Source organism: Mus musculus, chromosome 3, assembly GCF_000001635.26.
Source record: "Mus musculus strain C57BL/6J chromosome 3, GRCm38.p6 C57BL/6J".
NCBI lineage: Eukaryota > Metazoa > Chordata > Mammalia > Rodentia > Muridae > Mus > Mus musculus.
Genome location: NC_000069.6, coordinates 143,603,772 through 143,631,596, shown reverse-complemented (window position 1 = coordinate 143,631,596; position 27,825 = coordinate 143,603,772). Strand labels below are relative to the sequence as shown.

The 27,825-nt window shown below is 40.4% G+C and overlaps 1 long non-coding RNA gene across 2 annotated transcripts; it reads right to left on the bottom strand.

Annotated features, from left to right (window-relative positions):
• Positions 1-27,825, bottom strand: Gm33758. Of its 2 annotated transcripts, XR_376151.4 has the most exons (5): positions 27,716-27,825; positions 23,101-23,158; positions 6,965-7,150; positions 3,625-3,768; positions 1-286 (listed from the first exon to the last, which is right to left on the bottom strand). It is a non-coding gene; the product is annotated as a predicted gene, 33758 (long non-coding RNA). The 2 variants fall into 2 exon arrangements; XR_867683.3 differs by lacking the exons at positions 6,965-7,150; positions 23,101-23,158; positions 27,716-27,825 and adding an exon at positions 5,176-5,579.

Below are 27,825 nucleotides of genomic sequence, written 5' to 3'. Positions count from 1 at the left end.
TTTTTTTGAACATGTTTGGTGTTTATTTAAGGGAAACAATCTTAGGCAGTTACATTTTCCTTTTCAGTGGGGAGGGCAGGGGGTTGAATACTCGTATTTGTGGAGCTTGAAGGTCTGGCGGGACTGGGAAGGGCTGAACTTTGTTTATCCAGAGTCCCGTTTCAACGCAGAGGTGCCAAGGCAAACTTCTGCACCCGTACCATGCCAAAAATGTCCGCCCTGTCTTTGAGGAGCAGCCTTCCAGAGCAGGGAGAGGCACCGAGAGCCACAGCTGTTTGAAGCTGAGCTGTGGAGAGAGCCCAAACACTAAACCATGCCGTCCCAAGCACAGCAGTTTAAAAATAAACGTTTTATCAGATTTGTCTCCTATTTTGCCTCATATTTTTTATCTCAGCGGGATCTTGCCATCACCAGCTAAGCTGATTGACTGTGTCCTATCCCTGCATCCGCCTTTGATATTCATGTCTTTAGGAACGCTCCATCCCTTTCACTTACACTCTTGCTGGGGTCTCTTTATGCACCCATTATTCCTACAGTTGCAGTGTCTGTCCCCCGACTGAGAAGGAAGCTTTAGCTCACCAGCATCACCTGCATGTCTACTAACTGTGGGTGCAGTCAGAAATGGTCGCTGTCAGCACTTTCTTTCTATTCTTCAGACATTCCATCTCCGCAGCCCTTGGGGTGTTTCATTCTAACAGCTGGAAATTCCTGAGTTTTCAATACAATTTGCTTCTTCCTCCTCTTATTGCTTAGCATCAGGGCCAACTTTTTAAGGCAGTTTTTAATGAACCCATAACCAGTGTGTTAAATATGGTAGCTGAGTTTTTCCATAAAGCGAAGTTAATATAACGTGATTGTTTTCTTAGGCACCCCGTGGGGAGTAGAGAAGGTAGGAGGTAGGGAAGGGGAGGTTATATAATTGATGTAATAGGCGGATTGCCAAAATCCCCCACCTTTCAGAGCCGCTCCCACCCACCAGTGTGCTGATAGCCTTTGTCTTTGCTCTGCTTTCTGAAAGCAGGAACTCACCTACTGATGGGAGCCAAGGCCTTCAAGTATAAGTTCCTCAACTTATACGTTCCTTATACCTTCATGTATAAGACTTTGAGGAATGTAGCCATGCATGGAAAGGCTAACTTTTCACACTGGTCAAAAGTCTCTGTTAATAACCAACTTGAACTAACTTCAAAACTGAGCCCCATGCTTTCTGCTTTAATTCCTAGGATCCTTCTCACAACAAAACTGTTCAGAGATCACAAAAAGCTGTATGTGCAATGAAGACAGTACAGTACAGTACAATTAAAAGTATCATATTCCCCGCATTTACTTTTTTTTCCAACTTGCATTTACAGCTATATTTGTACAGTGGCTAGAATGCAGCAAAGCCTCCAAGCTGGATCATTCCACTGGGATCTCACTGCAGACTCCAAAGTGAGATGGGAAGCAGATGTCAGCAGCCAGAGCAATCAATTTGGGCTCAAGGCTTTGCCAGTATAAGGTAGGAAGATAGTATTGAAAGTTAGCAGACAAGCAAACAAAACAGACAAACAAAAACCCCCCTAAGCAAGAATTCACTTACAATGCATTAATTAAAAATCTGAGGCTCTGGACCTGATACCGGGATCTTACTTTCAGCCACATCCTAGGTAGAAGATGTTGAGCATTTATCAAAACCCTTCCTGTGGTTTGATTTTTATTTTCTCCTGTAAAATTGGGGGTAGTCATCGTCTTTATTCTTTTTACTAGAATGAAGTGAATTAGTTTCTGTCTGTAAAAAGTTTAGCATCTGGCACATAAAAAGGAGCATTTAGCTATCTGTTAAGTAGAATACTCTTGGGATATTGGTCATTGAATAGAAGTTGTCATTCTCTCATCAGATTCAAAAGTACCACAGCCACAGAGAACATACAAATGAACAAAAGGATGAAGCCATTAGCTCTAAGTATTCTTATACCATGGTAAATAGTCAAATAAAATAAAGTATTGGAAAATTAACAGGCAGAGTCTTGTCAATGACATTTACAGAAATTGGGTAGGGACTCAATTGCTCTTGCAGAAGACCCAAGTTCAGTTTCTAGAACCCAACTCAGACTCATAATTGCCTACAACTCCAGCTCCAACGAATATGATCCTCTCTTCTGGGCTCTTGGGACACATGTTCTCATGTACACATACACCCTAAAACATATACTCACGTAATTAAAAGAATTTCAAACCTTTTAGAAAAAGAAAAGAATTGAATAAATTTGAGGAGAAATGACAAAGGCTTCAAAGTCCATGTCACCATTTTTTGCAACCCTTCTGAATAAAATTTGTACAGTCTACTCTTCTCTTTTCTAAAATGGGTTTTATAGTTCTTCCTAGAATAGAAGGGTTTTTTTTTAAAGAGAGAGAGAGAGAGAGAGAGAGAGAGAGAGAGAGAGAGAGAGATGAGGCAATGTCCACCAGCTGTTTCCCATAGTGTCCAACACACACAGCATCACAATAATTCAGATAATTTCCATTTCATTTAGGCAACCATAAACCATATATAAGAAATGCCAGTATTTTGACTAATTAGCAAGAAGCAGATTTAAAAGTCTATTAAAGCTAAATTTTAGGAATTCTAACATTAAAATAAATATCAGGCTTAAAGATTAGCTAAGTTTTCATTTTCCCTTTGATTTTTTTTTTTTTTGCTATCAGACTATGGAATTGAAGAAAACCAGAATGTCTTTACTTTTACTTTTCATCCACGTTCCCCCTCCCAAAATCAAGGAGAGCAGTCAATATTACAAGAAAAAAAATAACAATTATTATTTTTAACAATTTGATTTTAATTAAGTTATATAATTAAGCTGTTTAATAAATCAATTAAGCTGTTTAATAAAGCTCTTTATAGTTTTCATTTATTGCTGAAAAATATATACATAAAACTGAGGATTACTGGAGAGAAGAGTACAGCTTTCTAGAAAGAAGTTAAAATGACAAATTTCTAAATGATTTCATAGGGAATTTTATTATTCTTATTTTACTCCAGTACTTTTCGAGCTCTATAAAAGCTCTATTTCCTGCCCACATTAATTTGTCACCATCTTCCTTCAAACCACTCACAGAACGTGGTCACACAGTCTTAGTGAGAAAATGGCTTAGGAGCCATCCTCATGAGTAAACTGCGACAGAGAGGGAGGGAGAAATCATCTCTGGGCCACAGAGCATGCATGCATGTACCTGTGTCATATATGTTTACATCTGCTCACATTTGTATGCACTACTTTCGTCAAGCATGTATAGTATGCAGTTGCAACTTAAAGAAATGTAATACGTTTTGTAAGCGATGCTAGTGTTCACCATCTGATACTGCTTGAAGATGTCCCTCAATGTTCATATCAGAAACTATACGTGCAATGTTACAGTGTTGAAAGGTGGGACTCTTAAGAGATGATTGTGTCACAAGAGCTTTGCTCTCGAGAATGAACTAATGCTATCACTGTGAGACTGGGTGAATTATCACATGAGTGGATTCCAGACCTAAAGGGATAAGTAAAGGTTCTCTATGTCTCCCTGTCTTCCTTTCCTTCTCTTTTCTGCTCTCCCTCTGCCTTCCCCTTTCCTGTCATGGTTCACTCAGAAAGAATTCCTTACCAGATATGGCCGTGATGTTTGGAGTTCTTGGCCTCCTGAAGCATGAACTAAATAAACTTCTGTTCATTATAAACCATCCAGTTGCAGATATTCTGTAGAAGTGACAAAATGAATTAAGACAGGAGTCCAACCTGGATCTTCTGCCTAAATAGAAAACAATAAATTTGAACATAAACTTGGAATACTCATGGGTATAGAGACACCTATTGAGTCTAGCATTGGGGAACTTCCTCTTAACCATATGGAATTCTGGAACCCCAACCTTTGCCTACCTCAATTTTGCCCAGCTATAGGTTGTAGGCACATTTATTCACCAATCATGGATTACTGGAGGCGGGGGGGGGGGGGGGGAGAGAGGGGGTAAGGTCGCATGGCATCACTTGAGTCTGTATGCAGACTCTCTCATTCTTGGGAGCCAGTATTTAGCATTACACTAAATAGCAAAAGACCAAAGCTCAATATCTTATTTTTACAGGGTAAAATATGGGATTAGTAACTAGAATAAGCTAATAAAATTTTAGTCTTTAGGATACCTAATGACACCAATTCTAGTGCTTTCTTCTATAGTTACAGACTGACAAACAATGTGATCAGGACATTTGTTCAGTAAGCAACAAAAGGAGGTTTGACCTCAGAAGGATCAGAGTCTGTTTCCTTTTTGAACAACACACTTGGAACTTCTCTAATTAGTCACTCCATTCTCTGAGAGGAGAGCTCCTGGTTTTTTATATTTGGACACTGGTGGTAACACCTAATTCTTTACCATTAAAAAAAATATTTTCTTTAGAATATTTATTAGACTTACTTGTGTATGTGTGCATGTGTGTGCTTTTATGAGTATAACTGCCATGACATGATGTGAATGTCAGGGAACCACTTGTAGGAGTTGCTTCTCTCTTTGTATTACGTGGGCTCTGGAGAGCAAACATAGGTCACGAGACTTGTCGCCAACACCTTTATATGCTGAACCATTATGTTGGTCTTAATTACAATTCCTTATGGTCCCCTCAATTCATCTTTAGTCCAGTCACAAATTCAGAGAACAAGCATATTCTCTGATGAATTACTTTAATACATCATAGTTTAATATATTTAGATCAAATGTCATTGAATTAAATACACACATATACATATGCACTTATTTATGAACATATATTATATATGCACTGTATACTACATGTACAGTGCTTCCAATGAATGTAGAGAACTGTGACCAACATATAGGCTATATTTAAGGAGTTTGAAAGTAGAGGGCAATTAATTGTTATAGGTTTTTTAAAAGGAGCAACATATTCTGAAAAAAAACTAAAATAAATGAGTCTAGTCATATTAAATTAAAATTTTTAATGTGAATTATCCATGAAACATACATAATTATTTTAGTAAGATACAATATAACACATTGTAATTGCTATAATGGATATTCTTCTTACATGGCAAAATTATACCTTTCAATTGTTCTTTTCATTTCGTTAGACCCTCAGATCTGTGAGATTCAGTGCTCTCAGCAGTTTCTTATAACACATAATTAGACCCTGTTTACCTACTTACATTGGCATGCATAGCGGTATACAGTGCCATGAACTCAACAGACTTGTTGCAAGGTTTCCTGTACAGGTTGTGTTTGATGTGACACAAGATGGTGCACTCAGAAATGCTACTCTGTGCATTGTTCCTCCACTACTACCCTTCTGGAGCTCACAACATAGATTTCCTAATATCATGGAGTTGTACTCTCTCTAGACTGTAAAAGCCATACACAAAGAGGACTGTATCACTAACACCGCAGGCTAAGGAACTCAAGGTGATGAGCCACACACCCCTGTTCACACAGTCCCACCCGCCCAGGTGAAACTGAACTTTTGAACCACCCTCCCACAACAGCAAAAGGCAGTTTCCTAAACAAAATGTGTGCTGGTACGTGTGTGTACATGTGTGTGTCTGTCTCTCTGTCTGTTCATCCATTTGTTTACAGAGGGACTGTGTCACACAGGCTCATTGTCTCTGTAGAATCTTGAAAAGATTCTTTGTATCTTCAGTCTGGGTGGCACTGTAGATGTGGACATCTAAAAGCCATCTCATCCTTAGTGATTAGTTCTTAGAAGGTTGACCAAGGAGGGTATGTCTCTGTGTCTCTATAACCCCAGTATAGAAGCTCAAGAAGTGACTCTCAGGAAGGAGGGTCACTAAAGCTCACTGGCTAGGCAGTCTCGATAAAAATAACAGCGAGAACCAGGTTCAGTGTCTCAGGTCAAAGGCATGAGGCAGAAAACTAAAAAGAATGAGTTCTCCCAAAGTTCTCCCATGGCCTCTTAGGACCCATGGACTTGCACAGCGGCACATGCACATGTGTACACACATACACACACATACACACACAAGTCCTTTTGTGACTTTGAGGGCCATGAACTTGCACAGTTTTACATGTACATGTATGTACCATCATGTACATACACACTCGTTTGTGTTTCACAAGAAATAAGGAACAATAACAAAAACAAATTCTTCCCATGGATTCATTTATATAGTTAAATAAAGTCAAATAGGAAGGGAAGAGTCTTTGGAACATGACAGAACTAGCTCCAGACCCTCTGGATGGCACACCTGGTGCCATGTGACCAGGAGTTCCTTGACTCTGGTAGTTTATTGCCTAATCACTATCATCAGAAGAATAACAACTCTCGTCTGGGGAAGAGATGAGAGGAGTATGACCAGGGGACTGAGGCCAGCTTGACTCAGAATAGCAAGTCCAAAATAAAGTCTCCAACACTGCGATTGCTACTACACTGGAAGTAAGTTAACCTAGAAAGAGGAACACCTTTACTGCTGTATACAGTAGCATCTGGAAGAGGGAATAGTTAACTGACACCACATTTGTGGCTTCCTCTACCACATACCTCATCCGAAGGATCCAGCTTGTTACTAAACTTCCTTAGGCTTCAGAATTGTCATTTGTAGCATCTGTCATCAGAGTTTAATGAGAAATATATAAAGTGTTGTAACTGTATAAGTGCAATGAGTCATGGCCTCATGAGTACTCTTTGTGACCCATTGTTGTTGTCATTATTGTTGTTACTACCAAAGTAGGTAGCAATTTCATGAGTGAATATTTATTAGACTTATCTACAATAAGCGACAGAAATAAGCAAGATGTTGGTTCTGCAATTGCAGACATGGTCAGACTTACAGGAATGGAATAACCTCTGAGAGAAATCTCCACTACTAGCCAGTACCAGACTGGAAAAGGGGATTTTTGGTATAGACTTTGACATTTGAGAATCACATCCAGTCCTCTACTATATAGCTAGGAAATAAGAACATGATGGTTTGGAAAACCTACCGTAGCAGTGGCAGAGTGAGGCAATTCTTGGTCCAGAGCATGTCCAGTTGGAGGGAAGGCTTGTTTAATAACAGAGCATAGTGTCACAGTGATGGTGCATGCAAATCTACAATGCTTTCAATGCACTCGTGCTCAGCACTTTTAATTAACAAAGGAGTTCCACTGGTGTTCTTCAGAGAAGCTCTTCTGGAAGCCATGGAAGTTGAAGTGAAAGGATTATTCTTTCCTGACTGCTAACGGCATTTAAAGGTGTGACATTTAATGTGATAATGGCATAAATTTCTCTGTTACTTATCACTCGAAAGTTATTTTTAAACATAAACATTATATTTATAAGAAGGAAAGCAGATCAGGAGTGACAATTGTCATTTTTATGGAAGCCAGATCTCTCTGAGATAATTGCATGTGTACATTCAGGGCAGAGATTTATAGCTGCAGCACACTTTGTAGATTCCAGTGACAGATACAGGCCTTGAAATACATCTCCAACACAGGAGATCAAACAGATTTTTTTTTTTTTTTTTTTAGTTAAAGCTCATGATAGTGCAGTAAGAAAATGAGCTGACAGTTTACTGAGTTGATCTCACCCCTCTCATCTCCCTTACAATAGATTTTTCACAGTTCCTACCCTGTTCATTGTCTTTTATCTTGAACACACTCCCATATTGCACCTGGAATTTGTAGTCACCTGAGCCAGGCCCCTGAGCTTTTCCCTGTTGGTGGGCAGCCCTGGTGCTGGAGGCTGCCCTGCTTGTAAGAGTAATAACAGCCACTAACAGAGAGGATTAATCTAAAGCGAGCCTGGAGGTTCTCTAACCCCTAGAAAAACTTGCCTGACCCCTGGGGCTACACCCTTGTCTGGAAGTGCTAAACCTTACAACAACCTGGGGAAACATAACAACTGCAGTTCAAGGAACCTCAGAAGTCATCAGGTGTGGAGTGTCAAATTGCTGTGAGCACTAGACATTAACACAGGGAAGAGCTGAACCAACACCTCGCTGACTCCTCTAATTAAGATATTCAAAGGGCTTTTAAGAGTGAGCAGAACAGTGGATACAAAAGTGTGAGGGTGTCACAGACAGAAAGAGATAAAGGGGGCCTGCAGAATCTAGAGAACGCCCTAGTGAGAAAGGAAAATCCAGCATGTGAGAAATCTCTCCCATTCCTCTACATGTCTCCAAACCCTAGCAGGTGCCTGCCTTATATTAACGTAGGCTTCACGTTGGTTTTTATAAAAATGGATTTTAGAAATGGACCATGTATAACATTATGGTGTGGTTTGGAATAAGAACTGTAAGACCAAAGAGCAAAGTTGTACTGTGGCCAGAGAGACTCACATCCAAAGCTTAAGCCTCCTGAGCCGAAGCTGGGTGGTCTTGGCTAAGCCATTTAATTTATCAGCCTCGATTTCCTCATCTGTCAAAAAGTAGTTTATTACAGAGACTGCTCTATAATGGGTGCACTGTAAGTGGTGGTTATTACTAAAGAATATGACCTTCAGTTAGAAAAATACTGAGCTATAAATATCAGGCAAAAATACTAGGTAAAGGAGTCAATAGCTAGCGTGGTCATACATCCCAGTTTGCTCCGGACAATTCCAGTTTATACCTGTTGGCATAATTATTAGTTCTGTGATCGATGGTGCAGCCGTTCAAGTAATAGTCCAAATAGCCACTTGTCAACCTAGGCAGCAAAGAGTAGATGCAGGCAGCAGGCTATGGAATCCCACTGAAGAGAGCAGGGCAGTCCCAGTACTGCGGGCTAGTACTGATCATGTTTCCCTCTGTCAATCAGCTGCTCATTAGGTCAGGTAATGGATAAATACCCATGTATTGTATATGCAATGGTGAATTGTGAGTGTCTTATATATGCAGAACTCGAAGGCATTCCCTGGTTCAAAATGATCTTGAACCTGCTGAGGATGGTTGGAGAAAGTGAAATGACTGAAACCAGAAGAGAACTTCAGCTCAGGCTTAGAACTGAAGTTTTAATGTAATTTCTGACAATGAATCTGAGGGGAGGGGGGCAGCACTTCGGGAAATATAGTTCACTAAACAACGGCAATTCAAGTTAAATTTCTCAACCATTAGAAGTAGACTCTGTGTCCTGTTGCTTCCCTGTGGTCACTCACCACATCCTTTTCATTTTGCCCCATTCTCCCTCTCAGAGGGCTCATCTTCTCCATTGGCAAAGCCCTTCCTTTTGCAGCTGTGAAGTGTGGTATCTACCATTAACATGAGCAGAATTGTCTCTAGCTTGCTCTCAGACAACTGGGAGACTTTCTGAACTGTGGTGTGGATGGGGAAGTGGACGGAATTAATAACTCACTAAATGTTCTGTTGTGTTTCTTCTCAGCACTATCCATCTTGGATACTAGACAAGGTGATTAACAGAATCTCAGACATCTAGAGATAATAAATCTTGCATGAATTATATGTCCAAATAGAGATATTTATCAAAAGCGGGGTGTGGTAAGAAAAATGCTTATCCAGTCATCTAACCCTTCAATCTACTCTGGGTCCAAGACCATTATGGGTCTCATGAGGAATTCAAAGTTTAATGAGCTAAGGTTTCTGCCTTCAAAGATTAAAAGGAACTCAGATAAAGCCAGGAATAGATGGAAGGTAATATAAAAGATTCTGAGAGAAACTGGTAATGTTAAAACCCATTAAAACACCCTTATTTTCTGTTCCAAGTACTTAGAAATACAAAATAAAATAATATTTCATGTATAGTAATGTGTGTTTGAATTTGAAGTTGAATGCAGAAAAAGGTTTAAGAAATCTTAGTAGTAATTGAAAATCAAATCATTTGTGAAACAATATTTAGGGGTGTGATCTTAAAGTGTACCATGCTGACATTAGCTCAAACCACAGCCAGTTAATGAAAGGAGGCAAAACAAGGACCCTGTGTCTCATTTTTTGGAACTGAGAAAGGTTGATTCCCAAAGAGGAACTCAGCCATCTCTACCTTTCACATTGCTTTATGCCTAAAGTTAGCTGCCCACTTGGGCCCTTGAATAGAAATACCCTATTATAGATGGAAATCCACACTTGGGAATTAGGCTGAATTTGAGTCACATGGTATGGAAAAATACAAAGCAGATACATTAATTAGAAAGTTGTAGGGTTGATTATGTAGCAGTGTCAAAAGTATCTCACTCACACTGGATCACCATTGCCTTGGAGAAAGCTTTCAGAAGATAGAAAGGATTCTGCTAGAATTGATAGATTAATAGGAGAATGCATATCAATGAGGAAATTCAACTCCCAGGGAGTTTGAGATACGAAACAACATGTACCAATGACACCATAGGACAGAAATAAATTGTGTAGACATGAAAAGAAACAAATAAATAGAGATAATGTAGTCAGCTTAAAACATTCAAAGAGTCAGGTAAAAGGATGTAGTTAAAGAAAGAATTAACTAAGTGGATAATAGAACATAAGAAGTCCTTTCCCTCGTCGAATGTGAAAACATTTGAAGAATGCAATTAAGAATCTTCAAAACTACATAATGGCTAAAATTTTTATTTTCAGTTAATTATAGATTCATAGAAATTGACAAAACTACATACATAGTGTTCAATAATAAATTTTTTATGTGCATAAGATGGAAAGAGACTCTGACAGGAGGAGATAGTAAGACAGCTATCATAGTCTATGTTAGGATTATTTCAAAGGAGAGAAGTAATTACCTAAAAGCTCAGAGAAATACATAACTAAGCACATGTAAAATATTCATATGACAAATACTATAATTTTTTCAGAAAGTAATCAACCTGTCTGTCTCATTTGCATATTATTCAGCCCCTGAGCAGAAGGAAAACAAGAAACAGAACATTTCATCCATTCTAAAACCATAGCAAATATTTCCATTTATCATTTGTAGAAGCACATATAAGTTGCATTTTGCTTTTTAATGGAAATAGAGGACAGTAACAGAAAATTAATGGTAATGATTGCTTCTGGAGAGAAACATAAGTATTTAATAGTTAATTTATACAATGGACTTATGAATATTTTTATAATCTATGTTATGTATAAAGTATTATTTCTGAAGAATATTAACAGCAAGCACTAAGGAGATAATTCCCTCAGTAAAATGTTTTCACACAAGCAAGAGGATCTAAGTTCAATCCCTTAGAACTAACCTAGGCACAGAGGTATCTATAACCCAGTACTGTGTAGTCAGAGACCGGCAGGTGCCCTGAGCTTCCTGGCCAGTAAGCTTAGCCTGTTTGCAGAGCTTTGGGCAACTTAGAGAGCTTGCCTTAGAAAAGAAGGTAGCTAGTTACCGAGGAATGGCATCCGAGGTTCTCCTCTCCTTGTCTTACACACACATGCACATACACACACATGCACACACAGGAGCATATACATACAAACGTACACAGAAGCATGTCAGCAGCAAATAATAAAGGTGTTTTCAAGATTATGACATGAACATTCATTGTTTTTCAAGTCTTCAATTTCTCCAGAAGGTTGCAGAGGGAGGTTTTAGACTAGAAGAAGGGAGCTGAAAGCTTGGTAGGGATGGTCTAGGACACAGGGAAGGAAGCTTTTTAGTGAGAAGTCTGAAGGAATATAACAAATTATAACACCAGAAGGTTCCTTAAGGGGCTTAAGTGAAAAGCTGGCACAGATGAGGTGGGGAGTACTTATTGAATACAAGGTTTTAGATGCTCACCTAATCTCAACCCAGTAGATGAAATCTGCTTTATGCAATAGGCTCTCATGTAAGTTATATAATGACTCATTTCTTCTATTAAGAAATTTATGGAAATCAACTGAATGTGTTTGAGAGCTGCTGGAAGAGACCCAGTTACATCACCGTCTCAGCCTTTTTCTTGGACTTTTCTTTCCCATCTCTCCCCTAATTCCAAGAAGCTAGTCAATTTTAAGAATGTGATGGTTAAACTTTATTACCAACTTGACTGTAGTTATTATCATCTAGGGGACCCACAGCTGGGAATGTCCATGAGGTTGCTTACAGGGAGGGTTAAGTGGGGAGGTACCACCCTCCCTGATTATAAGTGGAATCATCCTATAGGCTGGGGTCCTGGATTGAATACAAAGGAGAGTATGAGAGATACCAGCAATAATCTTTCTCTGCTTCCTTACTGTGGTCCCAGTGCCATGAGCTGCTTCATTCTCTCCCAGTTAGCCATGTCTTCCTGGCATGCTAGATTGTTGTCCCATATGTAAAAATGGTCATTCTTCTCTGAAGTTGCCTCCTGTCAAATATTCTCAGAGTAACCAGAAAAGTAACTATTGTGAAACATTGGGCCCACATGACACAACGAAGCAAAATCCACCACATTGAGTTTGCCAGAGTCTATGAAGGATTGCCAAATGCCTGGACAATTTATTTGTTCTGTCATTTTGTTGTATACAGAAAGTCACAGATACAATTTCAAGACCTTCTTTGGGAATGGCAGCATTAGCTGTCTGTCAGTTCATTGATATCCTTAAGTTGACATGATATACTGTCTGTTAATACAAAGTCTACCTCATATTTTATGGAACTTAAATAAACGTATACAAATGTCTTTGAAACCAGAAAAAAGAATGGTGACTACATGAGGGTTTTCTTTTCAATTAATATTTGTCAACATTTTGCTTACTTATTTTTCCATTTATAAAATATCTCCCACAAATTTTCTTTTTGTTGTTTACACCATAGGCAAGGAAATCTGAACTTTTTTGAGTACACTTTGCATATTGGGATTTTTCTGACCCTTAGGTTTAACTTATGTTTTATTTCACATGAGCTGTACAAAGAGGTTGAACAGGTTTAGTCTAGAATGCCTTCTGAAAATGAGCTCACTGCCATGTGGTCCAAGCTTCTTTTGTGATGATTTTAATCTTAGGTATTATTTGACTGTGATGGAACCAGCACACTGCATCTGAAGGTTGGTGTCAGTTCATTGTTCGCATTAAGTACTTGAGTTTGAGGGAATAAAAGAACATATGTATACGTATAAAGTCTTGCAAAATTAAAGAAACATAACACATGGAGGATGCTGATCTGTATTTTGTTCAAAAAGAGCAAACACAGTACAATAGAACTTTCATCTTTAACACTTTTTCATGCTAATAGTTGCCCCGGAAGTTTTACAGATCCACATGATGGGAAGGGATGGCAGAAAGCATATGGTCCTGTGTAAATTACTACAAAAACCTGAGCTATAAAGACATGATGTAATGAATAAATTATTCGGTCATGAATCAAAGAAGAAGGGGAGGAATCAAATAAGAGGTAGAGAACAGGAGAGGAAAGTGCTCAGAATTCACTCAGTGATAAAAATGAAAGAGTCGGTAACAAATGTGTCTCCACGGGGCCACAGAAGACAAGAAACTACGTGAGCCTTGAACTTCTCCTGTAATGTCTCCAGGAGCCAGAGTGAAATATTGGCAAAAACAAGGCCCAGCCAGGAAAATAAATACTGGGTGAATGCCTGAGACCTAAAAGAAATAAGGTTAAATGTAATGAAAATCAGACATCAGATCCAAGGGGAAATGTGCAGGGTCCTGTCCTTTCTTCTTTCTGCTTTGATTGGTTTTGATAGGAACATGTGTTTATGGGAGGGCTCTAATCTATGCGTGGAGATATTTGTTTTCTTTTAAAGCCTAGAGTTGGAGAGGAACAGAAACAGCAGAGCATCGTGTTGGAAATTAGCTTAAGCCTGTGCGAATTTTATGGGATGTTAAATGTTGGCATCCAAATGATATTTTTAAATTGTTGTATACTCTGTATATGCTTTGAATCCCAGAGATACATGGTTTTGTTCTCTAGAGCCCAGAGATAAGGCTAGTGAGCCAAGGAAATTTCCAGAACATTTGTGAGGTCTTCATCTGAAAACCGTTAGAAGGCTTGGATATCTGAACCAGAGGGAGTTTGTGCAGGACAGATCCAGGCTCAGTGGTGGCTATGATACTGAGGAGGTTGAGAGGATTAAAGTACCAACAGGAGCTGGTGGTAGGAATATATTCTGCACTGGGCAAAGATTAATTTTAAATTCCTAATGTTTGATGTAGAAGAACCAGGACTGAGCTCAGTACACAACATGTGTATTTGTATCCATGCGTTTATGAAGGCAGAATTAGGTCAGTGAAGACCACAGGGCATTGAGAGGATGCACAGTGAGGAAATACTACAGTGATTCATGGAACAAGAGCAAGGAGACCAAGAACGCACCCCTCTGTAGACTTTTCATGATTTCTAAAGTTCTTTCTCCATGCACTCCTTCATTCAGTCAGTAAGCATTACTGAACACATGCCATACACACATGAGGCACTGTGCACACCAAGTGGACACAGAGAGATAAGCAAACCCTGGCACTACCCTTGTGTGGCTCAAAATCCACAGTGTTATTTTCTGAGCAGGGAAAAACACAGTAAAAAGAGGAATACTGTGGGAGTTTTAATTCAGAGATAAGAACTAAAGTGTGTTCAAAAGCATCCAAATCCAGGAAGAGATGTCAACTCGTTCAGAAAGCGATACTAAGGGTGGAGCTGCTATTGCCTTCAAGATACGAAAGAGATAGGGTTTCACAGAAGCAAACCGGCCTACAGAAGCACTGCCCACTCCTCCTTAACTTGCAGGCCAAATGCAGAGGGCTTTGGTGAACAAGCATTGTAGAGCTGGCCCGAGTTCCAACACTGAACAGTGGGCATCTAGCTCAGGACAGACTTTCCCTGTGCACTGAAGAACCAAAATGTCCCCCGAAACCTTCCCTCATGGGTCTGGGAATGGTGAGTTAGGATGAAACAATTTGCAGTCTTCCTGGAGGCCAGTGACGTTCACTAGAGATTCAGCCACTGTCAGATGTGCAGTCCACAATCGAGGCTGGCAGAGAAGCGCACATGGCCAGTGAGTGGGGATGAAGGACAGAGCAAAGGGGTGCACCATCTGGGGTCTACAATGTAGCAATGTTGTTTCTTGTGGCTCTTTTTACCAGATCACTTTCTTACCCAGCTGTTTGTTAAACAAGAACTTGTCTACATAGTTATCAAGGTTCACATACTTTCCACGTTCAGTAGCTTATTCTCTCTTTCAGCCAGGATTATGTTCAACAACTTCATAACTGACTTGAAAAAAAGGCTATAGGAACGAAGATAGAGCATACACAAGATCACAAGAATAGCGACAGGCTGAATGGTAACTCGGAAAGTAAAGTTAGAGGGACAGAAACGGGGCTTACATTAAATTCATATTTAATTTGGTTAGCCTAAAGGTATCACACATCTATGCAGAGAGAGGAATGAAGGAAACACAGACTAATAATTTGGAATGTTTTCATAGATAGTAAAGCTATGAGAAAATAGTATAGCTTAGCCTCTACATGTAGTTTTCTTTCCATGTCCATTTGAGTTAGTTTACAAACACCACCAACAAATTCACTTTGGGGACAGTTCTGTATTTCTTACTATCTTCTCTCTATTTAAATTATCTTTTATTATTACCATTTTCATTATGTGCTGGGGAAGGGGGAATATACACAGAGGAATATACAGGTGCCCAGAGTTCAGAGGTGTCAAATCTGCCGAAGCTAGAGTTACAGGCAGTCCTGATCTACAGTGGAGCCACGTCTCCAGTCCCTAAACTTTGATTTTAATGCACTCTTTCCAGCAGTAAATTCTCAGTAGTCACAGTGTAGACATTAACAAGAGAGGAGAGGAAAAGCAGGAAGAGGAGGGAGGAAGTTAAGAAACGGAAGTGGAGAGGAGAGGTAGAGAGCATTTGCTCACCCCTCTGGGTTTGGGGCGTGGCTCTTCTCTTAACTCCATCATCTAACTCCTCTCTCACCTGCAGAGGCCTCCCTGGCTCTCTGGTCATCTGACAGTTCATCTGTTGTACCACCTCTCTTCATTCTCAGCAGATTTTGGCCTGTATGGATCTGGGTAGAAACCTCTTACAAAGGTTCAAGTTCAGATCACTACATCAAGAACCAAGCATTTGAGTACAAAACAGAAGCACAGAAACTCTACATTACAAGGATTGGGGTTTTTCAAAATGCCCTGTGACCCCCTCAGCCAAATCATGCCTTGCTATTAGCCTCCTATTGTCAGCTATGATAGTGAGTGTCCCCAAACAATAATGAGGGTTCTAGGAACTATGACCCTCCTGCCAGTTAAACTCACATTGAATGTCAGATTCTAAAATTGTCTGAGGGTTGTCCATGCTTTTACTAGAGGCCACAATCAAGTCAAAACTGGCAAAGGATGAGAGAGAGAGAGGCAAACAAAAGTATTCAACCTTTAAAAGTAGACAATATTTCCGATGTCTAACAGCCTATTTAATTATTCCACTCAACTTCATTCTTGGAGGGATCTTGTCAATAAAGTCAAATCAGCGTCATGGTGTGTAGCAGGGTTTTTGAGGGTCTTTTTTTGAGAGCTTCATTAAAAGCAGACAGTTTCTCTAACCTTTTAGCAGAGCCTGTTATCTGATGACGTGAATTAAAGTCTCTCAAATGACTAATAATCATATCAGGGCTGCCATGTCAGCTTGTAGATTTGAATAAGAGGGTCTGAAAACATTTGCATGCCTCGACGTGCCCGTGCTAAGAAGCTAATGTGAGAGTGCTGTCATAAAGCACTGGGAAGACATGACTTAATGTAATCTGTCATGTCATATGCTAATCTTCAACCATTACTTGAGTGCTATAAGTAAGTAGAAAGCATTTGGGAGAAATCCTTTCCAATTTCTCTGAGTACCACTTCTGCTGCTGGTCAGCTCAAATGGGTTTTGTGCATTTAATGCGGAGCTCAAGTCAAGTTGGTTTAGGTCACACTTAATTAACCAGCACATGGATGGACCCAGTCACTATAGCACTATGAAAAGCGGTTATTTCAAAGGCAGCCTAACAAGTAAATATTTTATATGCAAAAGGAATAAAAGTAAAGGACACTTTCCCAGGCCTTGAATAGTGTGTTCTCTTCAGAGATAACACTATGAATCTCTTTGGATTTTGCTTGCCTCTTTCTTGACTTGAGGTTACTATGAGCAAGAATTGAAGAGTTAAAGACTCTCAGATGTCCAGAATTCTTCTGTATAACATGGACATGATCAGGCTGCTCCTCCTTTAAACTAACAGAAACAGAAAATAAGTGACCAAAGAGGGTCACTCACTTGGCTTACCCCTTAGAAAGATGATAATACCTCTTAAAAATAGCCATTAGGAATTGGGTCTCAGAGTAAAGTATACTTTGGGAGACAACAACTGAGACTACAGCACTGACAAATTTTATTCTAACTTTTTTGTTGTTTGCTTAAGAATGTGTGCAAGGGATTGTGGTTCAAAATATAAAGTTTATTTTTATCGGCCACATTGAGTCAAGTCAAAAAGATGTTTAAGAACTTGAAGATCTGCCTCCTGGAATAGAATTTTTGAGGATGCTGAGCAGATGGCATGAGATTAGCCTCATCGAAACCGCCTGAATTTCCCAGCATTCTTATGGGGCCTGCTATTGGTAACTCAAGGGAACATTCCTGCATGTGGGAAATGGCTTTTTATAGGGTTTAATTAGAAAGAACTGCTAATTCCTACCTAAAGCATTAAGAGATGTTTCTGTGAAATATTTTCCCTTCAAAAATGTATGTCAATTTCATAAAGGAAATTAATGTGACTCATAATTGGTAGAGATAGGGTCTTCATCTTTTCCTGCTTGTTAAGGGCTCTGTTGAGAATTTCATCTTTATATAATCGCTTCATCTTTACCCTCCTTACCCTGCCTACACTTCTCACAGACTATCATGACTGTTATTTGTGAGTTGGGACTCTCTGAATGGATGCTGCATCTGCATAGACCTCACAAAATTCCAATTGGTAGTTGATAGAGATGAGTAGATTTATAGATATTGGGTAGAAATGATTTTTTTATCCTAATAAAATGTGGCTTCTTAGGTAGGTGTCTTAGTCAGGGTTTCTATTCCTGCACAAACATTATGACCAAGAAGTAAGTTGGGGAGGAAAGAGTTTATTCAGCTTACACTTCCACACTGCTGTTCATCATCAAAGGAAGTCAGGACTGGAACTCAAGCAGGTCAGGAAGCAGGAGCTGATGCAGAGGCCATGGAGGGATGTTACTTACTGGCTTGCTTCCTCTGGATTGCTCAGCTTGCTTTCTTATAGAAGCCAAGACTACCAGCCCAGGAATGGCACCATCCATAATGGGTCCTCCCCCTTAATCACTAATTGAGAAAATGCCTTTCAGCTGGATCTCATGGAGGCATTTCCTCAATTGAAGCTCCTTTCTCTGTGACAACTCCAGCTTGTGTCAAGTTGACACATAAAACCAGCCAGTACAATTGACCCCTTGTCAACTTGACACACAAGCACATCAATAGTAAGTCTCAACCCTTACTTTCTTATTCATCCCCAAGATCTAAATAACTTTAAAAGTTCCACAGTCTTTGCAAATTCTTAAAATTTCAATCCCTTTAAAATATCCAATCTCTTTTAAAATTCAAAGTCTTTTTACAATTAAAAGTCTCTTAACTGTGGGCTCCACTAGAATACTTTCTTCCTTCAAGAGGGAAAAATATCAGAGCACAGTCACAATCACAATCAAAATCAAAGTCCAATCGTCCAATGTTTGGGATCCACTCACCATCTTCTGTATGCCCCAAGGACTTCCGGCACTTCTCTAGCTCTACCCTTTGTAGCACACACCTTGTCTTCTGGGCTCCAGATGCCTGTATTGCACTGCTGCTGCTGTTAGCTAAGGCAGTAGTGTTTCACTCCTGATGTGGCCTAATTGTAGGAAGACTCTTCTTTAGAAATTTTAAACTCTTATTCATTCAGCCATGGAAAAATGGTCAGAGCACTTTGCTTGGCTGGTGAGGGGTTGGACTTATTAGCATAAGTGTCCAAAGCCCAGTCATTACCTGGACCGTCCTTTTTGCAAAATTTATCCAACTCAGTCCTGGCATCTTGCATTTGTGTATTCTCAGCCTTTGGAGCATTCCTTATTATTAAGAGAACAAAATTATCCCTTCCTAGTCTTTGAGGTCAGTGGTTTTACCTTTCAGCCTCAATTTATCATAACAGAAATCTGTATGACTAGGCCCCATCATCTAACACAACCTAACAATATTTAACTAAACTGAGCCTTGTTCATACCTGCTTACTTCTCTAAGACTATCCAAATAATACACTGTGTTTGTTTTACCGCTAGTTGAGCTCATTTCTTGGTGGTCTCTCAAACATCACTATGCCAACCAAGATTATTTTCTATCCTAAGCCTATTGGCTATTTACCTTTGCAAAGCTCACCAGTGTCTTTGACCATGAACTCGTGACCACTCTCTCTCATCAGCTCTTGACTCTCTTTTTATTCTCCTCTTCTTCATGGCATCCCAACTGCAGTTTCATGGCATCCCAACTGCAGTGTTCCCTCATTTCATTCCTCTCAGTCCCTCCCCATATCTCCTTCCCTCTCCCCCAGACCTACTCCTCCTCTGCTTCCCTTCAAAAAAAGAAAAAAAAAAAAAAAAAAAAAAAAACAAGATCAGGGCTCCCAAGCCTATCAACAAACATGGTTAACAAGCTGCATTGAGACCAGGCTCAAATCCTGATGGATGACACAACCCAGTAGAAAGTAAAGGGTCCTAAGCACAGGCAAAGGAGTCAGAGACACCCGCCACTCCCACTGTTGGGAGTCTAACAAGAACTCCAAGCTACATGACCATAATGTATATGCAGAGGTCCTAGCACAGACCCATATAGGGTCGGTATTTGTTCCTTCAGACCCTGTGAGACATTACATGAGCTACTAGTTGATTTTCTGGGCTGTGCTCTCATGGTGTCCTTGACCCCTCTGACTCCTACAATCCTTCCCTTCCCTCTTCTATGGTGTTGACCTGGTTCTACCTTGTGTTTGGTTATGGGTTTCTACATCTGTTCCCATCAGTTGCTGGGTGATATCCCTCTGATTAGTAGTAAGCTAGACACCAAACTATGACAATAGCACAATATCATTAGCAATCATTTCATTGACTTTTTTTTTTCTTGGCAGTCATGTTTGGTTCTCTCCTGGGTCTCTGGATTATCCTGCTTCTGGTTCCTGCCATCTAGGCACTGACAGGCATGGACTCCCTCTCATGCCATAGACCTCAAGTTGGACTAGTCGTTTCTTGGCCACTCCCACAAGTTCTGTGCTACCATTATTACCCCAGCACATCTTGTAGGCAGGGCAGATTATAGGTTGAAACTGTCATGACTGGGTTGATGTCCCAGTCCCACTGGTGGGAGCCTTTCCTGTTATAGAAGATCAGGCTCAGTCTCCATTACTAGGAGACTGCACTAGGGTCCCTTTCTAGGAATCCAGAGAGTTCCCAAGTTCCCACTGTACTATTAACCTTGGCCCTTAACATGACACCACCAACAAAAAAAATCTTTGTTTCCTTTTCTTTCCCTAAGGTAAACTGGGTCATAACTTTTGCATAAACAGTGTTACTCATCATGTGAGGCATTTTTGTCATTCAATTAATATGTCCCTCATTTGTTTGGGACATAGTCCCTGAATAATCTAGGTGATTATTACTATTATCATGGATCCTTCACTAATCCTTCTCATTTATTTATTCATTGAAAACAAGGCTGAATTCCTCGACAGTGTGAAGCATTGTGCTAGCTGGTAGTGCTGATAATCAAATTAGGAAATGGTTCCAACTCACATATTAACCTAGTGTGGTCTCATAAAACACTACAAATGGTGCAGGTTACATACATGCACCTTCATTCAATTATATAATATGTCTTTTTAAGGATCCTATTCAGAAACAAGTTTTAGTCTAGATCTCCCATTTTATATACCAACCTTCTCTTGCTCCTTCAGCCTGCTGCCTTCTAAGGCAGCCTGGAAGTTTTCTCAGAGGGTTCTCAGTTCAGTTTCATAAAACATTGGCCTTAATGGGACTGTGGTAGAATCAACACTAGGTACAGCAATGTGGAGGATTGCAGTGAGATATGGTCCGTGTCCCTCACATCAGAGGATTTTTAATCTTTTGTAGAAAATGATACTTTATACATTAGAGATCAGACTAACTCTAGGACAACCTAAAGGAAGATGGCAAAATGAACGTAATCAGTTTACATCCAAGGGTACGGGAGAGATCAGACATAGCTGTGAGAACTGTAGGCTGTAGGAGAAATGAGGGTTGCTTAGAATCTTCCAAACATTTCTCAGAGAATATTACTGAATGCTACACAAAGCAAACCAGAGGCTTCTTCAAGTTTGTCATTCACTGAGTTCTGTTACAGAATACTAAGAGATCATGAATATTGGTTAACATGTGACAGGAACAACAGAAATATTTAGGAAGATGGCCTGTTGACACTGGGGAACAGATAAGGAGAGGGAAATCAGGAGACCTCACAACTCTGGTACAGGATCACTCCTAGTACTGCATTCGCAAGGATGTCTACAAAAATCAAAACTCTTGCCAGGACACTGGAGGCAAATGGCTGACAAGTCTGAGGTGAATCTGTTGCCTCATCAAGTAGGAGTTTTAAATCAGGTCAGCCTCGCTCCCTTAACGTATGCAGTGTTAAAAATCTATTTCTAGAAATTACTATCGTTCTCATAGTCTCCCTTATTAAGAGCCATGATTTATAGCTAGGTGTGGTGGTGCAGGCTTCTCACTAATACCTGCTATTCATTCTTAGTGAGGGATCTGGGTTCCGCAGAGGGCTCCCTAGCAAAGAAGGTGCATGCATTCAGTGTGAATCAAGCCTTGCTTTTAGAGGCCACAGGCCTACTCAGTTTCCTGCTGGGGTTCTGTCCAAGAACCTAATTGTTAATGGCTCCCAGCTGTGCCACAAAGGACATTTCTTTAACTCCTTCCTTCCCAGCTCCTAAAGAGTACCCTCTGCTTGGACTGTCAAATCCTAGGAGTGGGCTTGAGTAGAGATAAGGACTTTGTGGCAAGGTAGGAAAATCTGAGAATGAAATGGTGCTTGTACCAGTTCCAAATTTACTAGGTGTGTGCTACCTTCCCTTGTCAAGGTAACATGTGAGTGTTCATTTTGAATCCTAGAATATCAAAAATCCTTCGCTCTCTGGCACTCTTACATTCCTGGCAGATGTCTATTATTCTTTATTTATGCATCACTTGCCTGTTTTAGTCCTGTTTCATCTCAACTGGAGAGTCTTCTATTCTACCTCCATCCCTACCCAGTTTTGATAAGCTTTATCATCTTCCATGGAAGCCCCTGGTGACTCCCGCTCTGAGACTTGTCCATGCAAGTGTGCAGGCCTCTGAGCAGCCTGGGAACTCATGCAATTTTTTTTTTTAAATCTTCTCTATGTGTTATCTCCTGTTGCAAAATGAATGTCTTTGGTAGCTCAGTCTGCATGGGTTTCTTTGCCAATTCTGTGTTTTTCCTTCTGGTCGTAAGAAACTTCTTTCTTTTATGGGAACTGCCAGCCAGAGATGAAGACTTTCCATTACCTTTATGTCCTGTTCTTAAAACTCCCTTAGGAACTTGTTTTCTTCCTATTCCAATCTTTCAAGATCTTCGGGGGCCCTGGCTCTTTCTACTACTATTTTTTCAAGTCTACATTTATATCAGTCACCAAGTCCCTAGGCACCCTCCCATACCCTTCTATGCACTGGCAATACACAAATCTGCTCCCCAGTACCCCAGTCCACCTCAGCTTCCTTTTTCTCTCTCAGCCCATTGCTGGGATTTGCACAGAAATTAGAATTCTCTGTACCACAGTGATGACCAACTAGCAGTTTACTAAATCACCCCCTAGGACCACAATTTTCACAATTTGTGTACTTACATCTTTCCTCTTCCTTGGTGATGGGTTTCTAAGGGGATCCTTTCAAGAATGAAAGAAGAATAGAACTAATATTTATTCTCTATTCTTGCTCCAAATCTTGCATGCAGGGCATTCTTTATGAATATTTCATCTTTTAATTAGCAAGCTTGTATATTATTTTTAGTAACATCACCTACAGCTAGTATCTATTGTTTATAGTAAGTATGGGACTCTAGCACTTCTTTATGTAGTTTTTGCATTTTCCTTCACATAATCCTGTAGGGTTGACACTTTCAGTGTCCCCACTTTTCTAAGAGGAAGTGAGACAGGGAGAGGAGGTATCTTATCCATATTTACCTGTTGAGAAAGGATGGACTGAAGAGAGCTTGACACCGCAGGCCAGGTCTTCAAGTAACTGTCATGAACAAAATGGTCACAATTCCTATTATCTTGGAGCTTAAGGTTTACTGGGAGGAATTCAGCAGCAGTGATCAGAAGTTGAGAGGGAGATAGATAGAAAGATTATGTGGGGAACTCGAGGTGGGAAATTTGGAAGCTTATAATTCAATTTGTTCATCTATACAAGTATAAAGAAAAGTTTAAAACCCCAAATAGTTATTCTAATAAATATTTATTGTCTGTGATAGTGGCTCTAAAAGATCAAGAAGAGGTTCTGTCTGTCATTGATATAGAATATGAACCCAGATCTGTTCTAATGGACAAGGATATCTTTTTTCAAGGCGGGAACATTTACACTAAGACAAATTGGACAAGGGTATGTGCCAGTGGGACTACACGGGGAAAGAGCATCAGACAGGAGAAATAGATGGCACAGGCTCCAAGGCCAAGAGAAAGTGCAATGGAAACCAGCATTGGCCCAATGCCCATGATGGAAGAAAGGAGAGCGGGGTGAAGCGAGGTGGGGGAGAAGGAGAGGAACGCTGTACTGTACTGTTGGCACTTTTATGCAAAGGTGGATGTTTTAATACATGTCATATGTAATGGACAAATATTTAGAGACCCAGATTTACTCTTCAAATTAGTGCTTTAGGAATAAACTAGGAATTGGAGGCAAATGGGGTATACCAATTAGAAGAATATTTCAATTGATATTGATTTTATAGATGAAGAAAATATAGTCAGTGAGTTGCCTAAGTTCACAGTTTGTGTCAAAGCCAAGATTTGAATCCAGTGCTCTCTGACACTCAAGGCCACATTACTTTAGAAAGCATCAACCTTTACTTAGGATAATGACTTGCATATCCTCACTTAGAAAACAGATCATGGGGCCAGGGGTGGGGGTAGGGTGGGGGGGGAGACATTCTCAAGGGCATACACCTGTAATTAGCACTCCACAGCTCTTACCTCATGCTCTGTGGCACAGCATCATGCACTTTCCACATTGCTACCTTTGCTGTGAGCCAACAGGATGTTTCAAAATGATCCCTCTTTATGTTAAAAATGGAAACACGCAAGTCTTAAATAACATTAGGGCCATAAATACAATGTATGGAAATACCTGCCCAGTGTATCTCCCAGGATTGTTATGAGCTGGAGATAATACGCATTGAAACACTTAATAAATTGTCAAGTGCTCTACAAAAGTAAGGCATGGCTGCTGTTTGTTACATAGGAAATCAGAGTGCCATAGCAACCTGTCCAATAGGAGTGGGCCTCAGTCCTGAATGTTCCTATGAGTTGCCAAAAAGAGCTCGAAGAATATAACATGGCTGTATATTTCCAAGATTCTTGTGAGTCAGGATCAGAGCCAAAGAGAAGCAATTGCATCCCTGTTTCCACCACCATGCTCTGTACACAGTTATGCCTATTTTGAGTTCAATTGGATAATCTCCACAATAATTACTTGTTCTACAGGAACCTGGGTACCCCAGCCTGCTGCCCAATATGTCATTATTGGAACTTCTGTTTTACGAGGCAATGGCATCTTTCTTCACACCTGGAGCTGAGAATTTATCTTTGCAATTTAAATTCTCAAGGAGAATGAAACACGGGTACACAGACCAAATCAATAGTCATCTTTCTTCCATTAAAGAACTTTTAGGATCTTTTATAGGATCCCATTTCTTGTTAGTAGCCAATTCCTAAAGACACTTTTGGTCTGACTCCGTGTTGGTCAAACTACAAATCATGACCCATTGGTGGGGTATGAAATCAATGTAATGGTTATAAGCAGTATTTAAAACATGAACTAGAAGACAGGGAAACAATCAGAGTATCTTGAATGTAGCATAGATGATTGCTTTGAGAAGCTGTCTTCAGCCAAAAATGCAAGCCCCTGTGTCCTAGATTTCAATAGAAAACATGTTCATCGTTATCATCGTCGTCATCATCATCATCAGCAGCAGCAGCAGCACTATGTAATATAGGTCATACTAGAAAGAAGTTTGTATCTAATTGGTGTTTCACATTCAGCAACAATACTGATGTCTCCACACCTTCATAAGATGGCTTTATTCAAACTACTGTCTATCTTCAGTAAGGGCAGTGCCATCCATGCCTGATGCAGACAGTGCCTGCTTTAATTTAATTATCCCCTGAACACTTCTAAAAGCAGGACCACGTGGAAAAAGTATAAGTTGGGTGCCAGCAAAAGCCATTTGCTGAAGGAACTCTGAGGGAATAGTGTCTTAAAAGGGATGAAGAACTTTCAGAGAATAACAAAGCATGGGACTTCTTCAGACATACAGATGAGATATTGGGCTCTTGATCGTCTTGATGGTTTTATTTGTTTTTCAAGCGTGTGAGTGATCTACCTAATGTGGCAGGTCTTGATCTTGGTGCTTTACAGAGGTTTATCCTTGTGACCCATGAAACAGCTGTGTGCTATTGCTCCCTCTCCTTCCCTCCCCTCCCCTCTCCTCCTACTCTCCTCTCCCCTCCCCTCCCCTCCTCTCCTCTCCTCTCCCCTCCCCTCCCCTCCCCTCCCCTCCCCTCCCCTCTCCTCCTCCTCTCCTATCCTTCTCCTCTCCTTCTTCTCTCCTCTCCTCTCCCCTCCTCTCCCCTCCCCTCCCCTCTCCTCCTCTCCTCTCCTCTTCTCTCCTCTCTTCTCCCCTTTCTGCTCCCCTTTCTCCCTCTCACTCCCCCTGTTATCAAGATAAATAAGATTTCTAAAGAAATTCTTTATATAAGACCAGCTTTTGCATCCTGTGAGCTGGGTGTAGAAGGAAAGAGAGGTCTGGAGAGAAAGAATACATGATTAGCAAGTTTGAATGAAGCTGTATTACAACTGAGGGTTAAAAAGCAAAACCTTCTAAGGTGAGTGCAGAGGGCTTCCAAGATTGGACAAAATGATTGAACATTTTGCCTAATAAAAAAAAAAAAGTACTCAAAACATAAGAGGAGCCTAGGCCTAACAGGAAAGCAGAGTTAAGTAACAATCCCTAAGATTAGCTTCACAGTGCAAATAACATCTATCTTTTGCATGTAAAATCATCTCTTAGTGACCTTGGACAGCATTAGTTTGCTGCCTAGGCATCCTTGTCAGAGTCAGATACATTTCAAGGGAGAGAGAAAAGTTTCCTTGACCTTTTGTGAGACAGGACTGAATTTTCGCCTCAGGCAGGAATTATTTGACCTGACTGGAACATAAAAGATTATGGAATACCCAGAACCACAAAATTTCATTAGTCATTAACATTGTTTCATGTGTTTTTACATGGCTGATAGGAGAATGATTCTGTTTAAATCTGGTCCTAAGTGTGAGGGGAGTGGGGCTGTGAGCCCTGGGAACTGGTCCCAGTAATAATGCCATCACCTGTAGGAAGTTTGATGGCCTGGTTGGTATTTCAGAGATCCTGGGTGACCCCGATAGAAGCCATTTCCCATTTTCCTGACTCCTTCTCTATTTCTTTGCCTTATTTGTGCAATTGTACTGTGTTTGGATTTGTATTTTAAATTTCTTATCACTCACAGTAAGGTGAAAGTCCTTGGAAGGCAGAGACTGGGAGACTGGCTTTATGGACACAAACCTGGGATGTTATGTTCCCTCTGTTCCTTCCATAAATGTTTATTGAGTGACTGAGAGGCACGTTCTAGACACAGAGACTTTGTGTACCCCTGCAGCTACCACGGTCACTGCGTTTTTCTTCTTTTTATGTTGCTTTTAAGAGCCTTCTAATCACTTGTTTGGATTACATCTCAGCCTTTTAGGACAGTTGTTGGAGACCACCTCCCCAAACTCCAAAGTTTTGTCCCAAGCTGGCGGTGACCATGACAGAGAATTTAAACACGCAGAGAGGATGTCTCTTCTCATTCCCTGGTGAATGCTAAGATGGAGTCTCTCCTGAGCTGGAGTGTCAGTTCCAGGCGATGGATCTCCGAGGCAGTTAGCCTGTTTCTTTAGAGGAATCTCAGCTTTTCTGACAGGGAGGCAATCCTCTTCAAAGTTGGAAGCCATGTATGTACACAGGCTGCCATACCCATATACACTGTGAAGGCAGTGAAGGCAGGGTGGTCTCCTGAGCTCTTCTGCTCCTGTAGTGAAGAAGGAAGGCGCAGGGGGCCAGCAGTGTAGGATTTCAACCAGATCTCCCATTTATGGAAAGATTTATACCCGCCGACGAGAAGCCAGGGTGTCTGTTTGTGTATAAGACAGCACTCAGGAGAGAGGACACCAGCTCAGGCTATGCCAACTTCTTCGTTACTTAGAGGTAACAATGGACATGAGGAAAAGATGTGGGGGAGGTGTGCTTAGTTCTCCATTTAAAATTCTTTACTCAGTGTTCTAGGATGAAATGCTCTTCTTGGCTTCTACAGGTTGTCTCCATGTGCATAGTCTATGATGTAATCTCCTAATTAAAAAAAAATCTGGAATGCTGCTCTTTAGGCTTCTCTGTCCTAAAATCATCAGCTCATTGACATTAGCAGGAAAGGATGATGGGAAGGAAGAAGGTGGTTTGAAAGGGAAAAAATGGCTCAGAAACGGATTCTAGAAATCCCTTCTTAGGCTTACCCAGCATCCACATGGTAGGTTACAGAGCTTTCCCAGTTGTTGAACTCCATCCAGCATGGGTCAGCTAACACCCCTGCCTCTTGTCTCCTCTTGAATTTTGCTCATGAAGC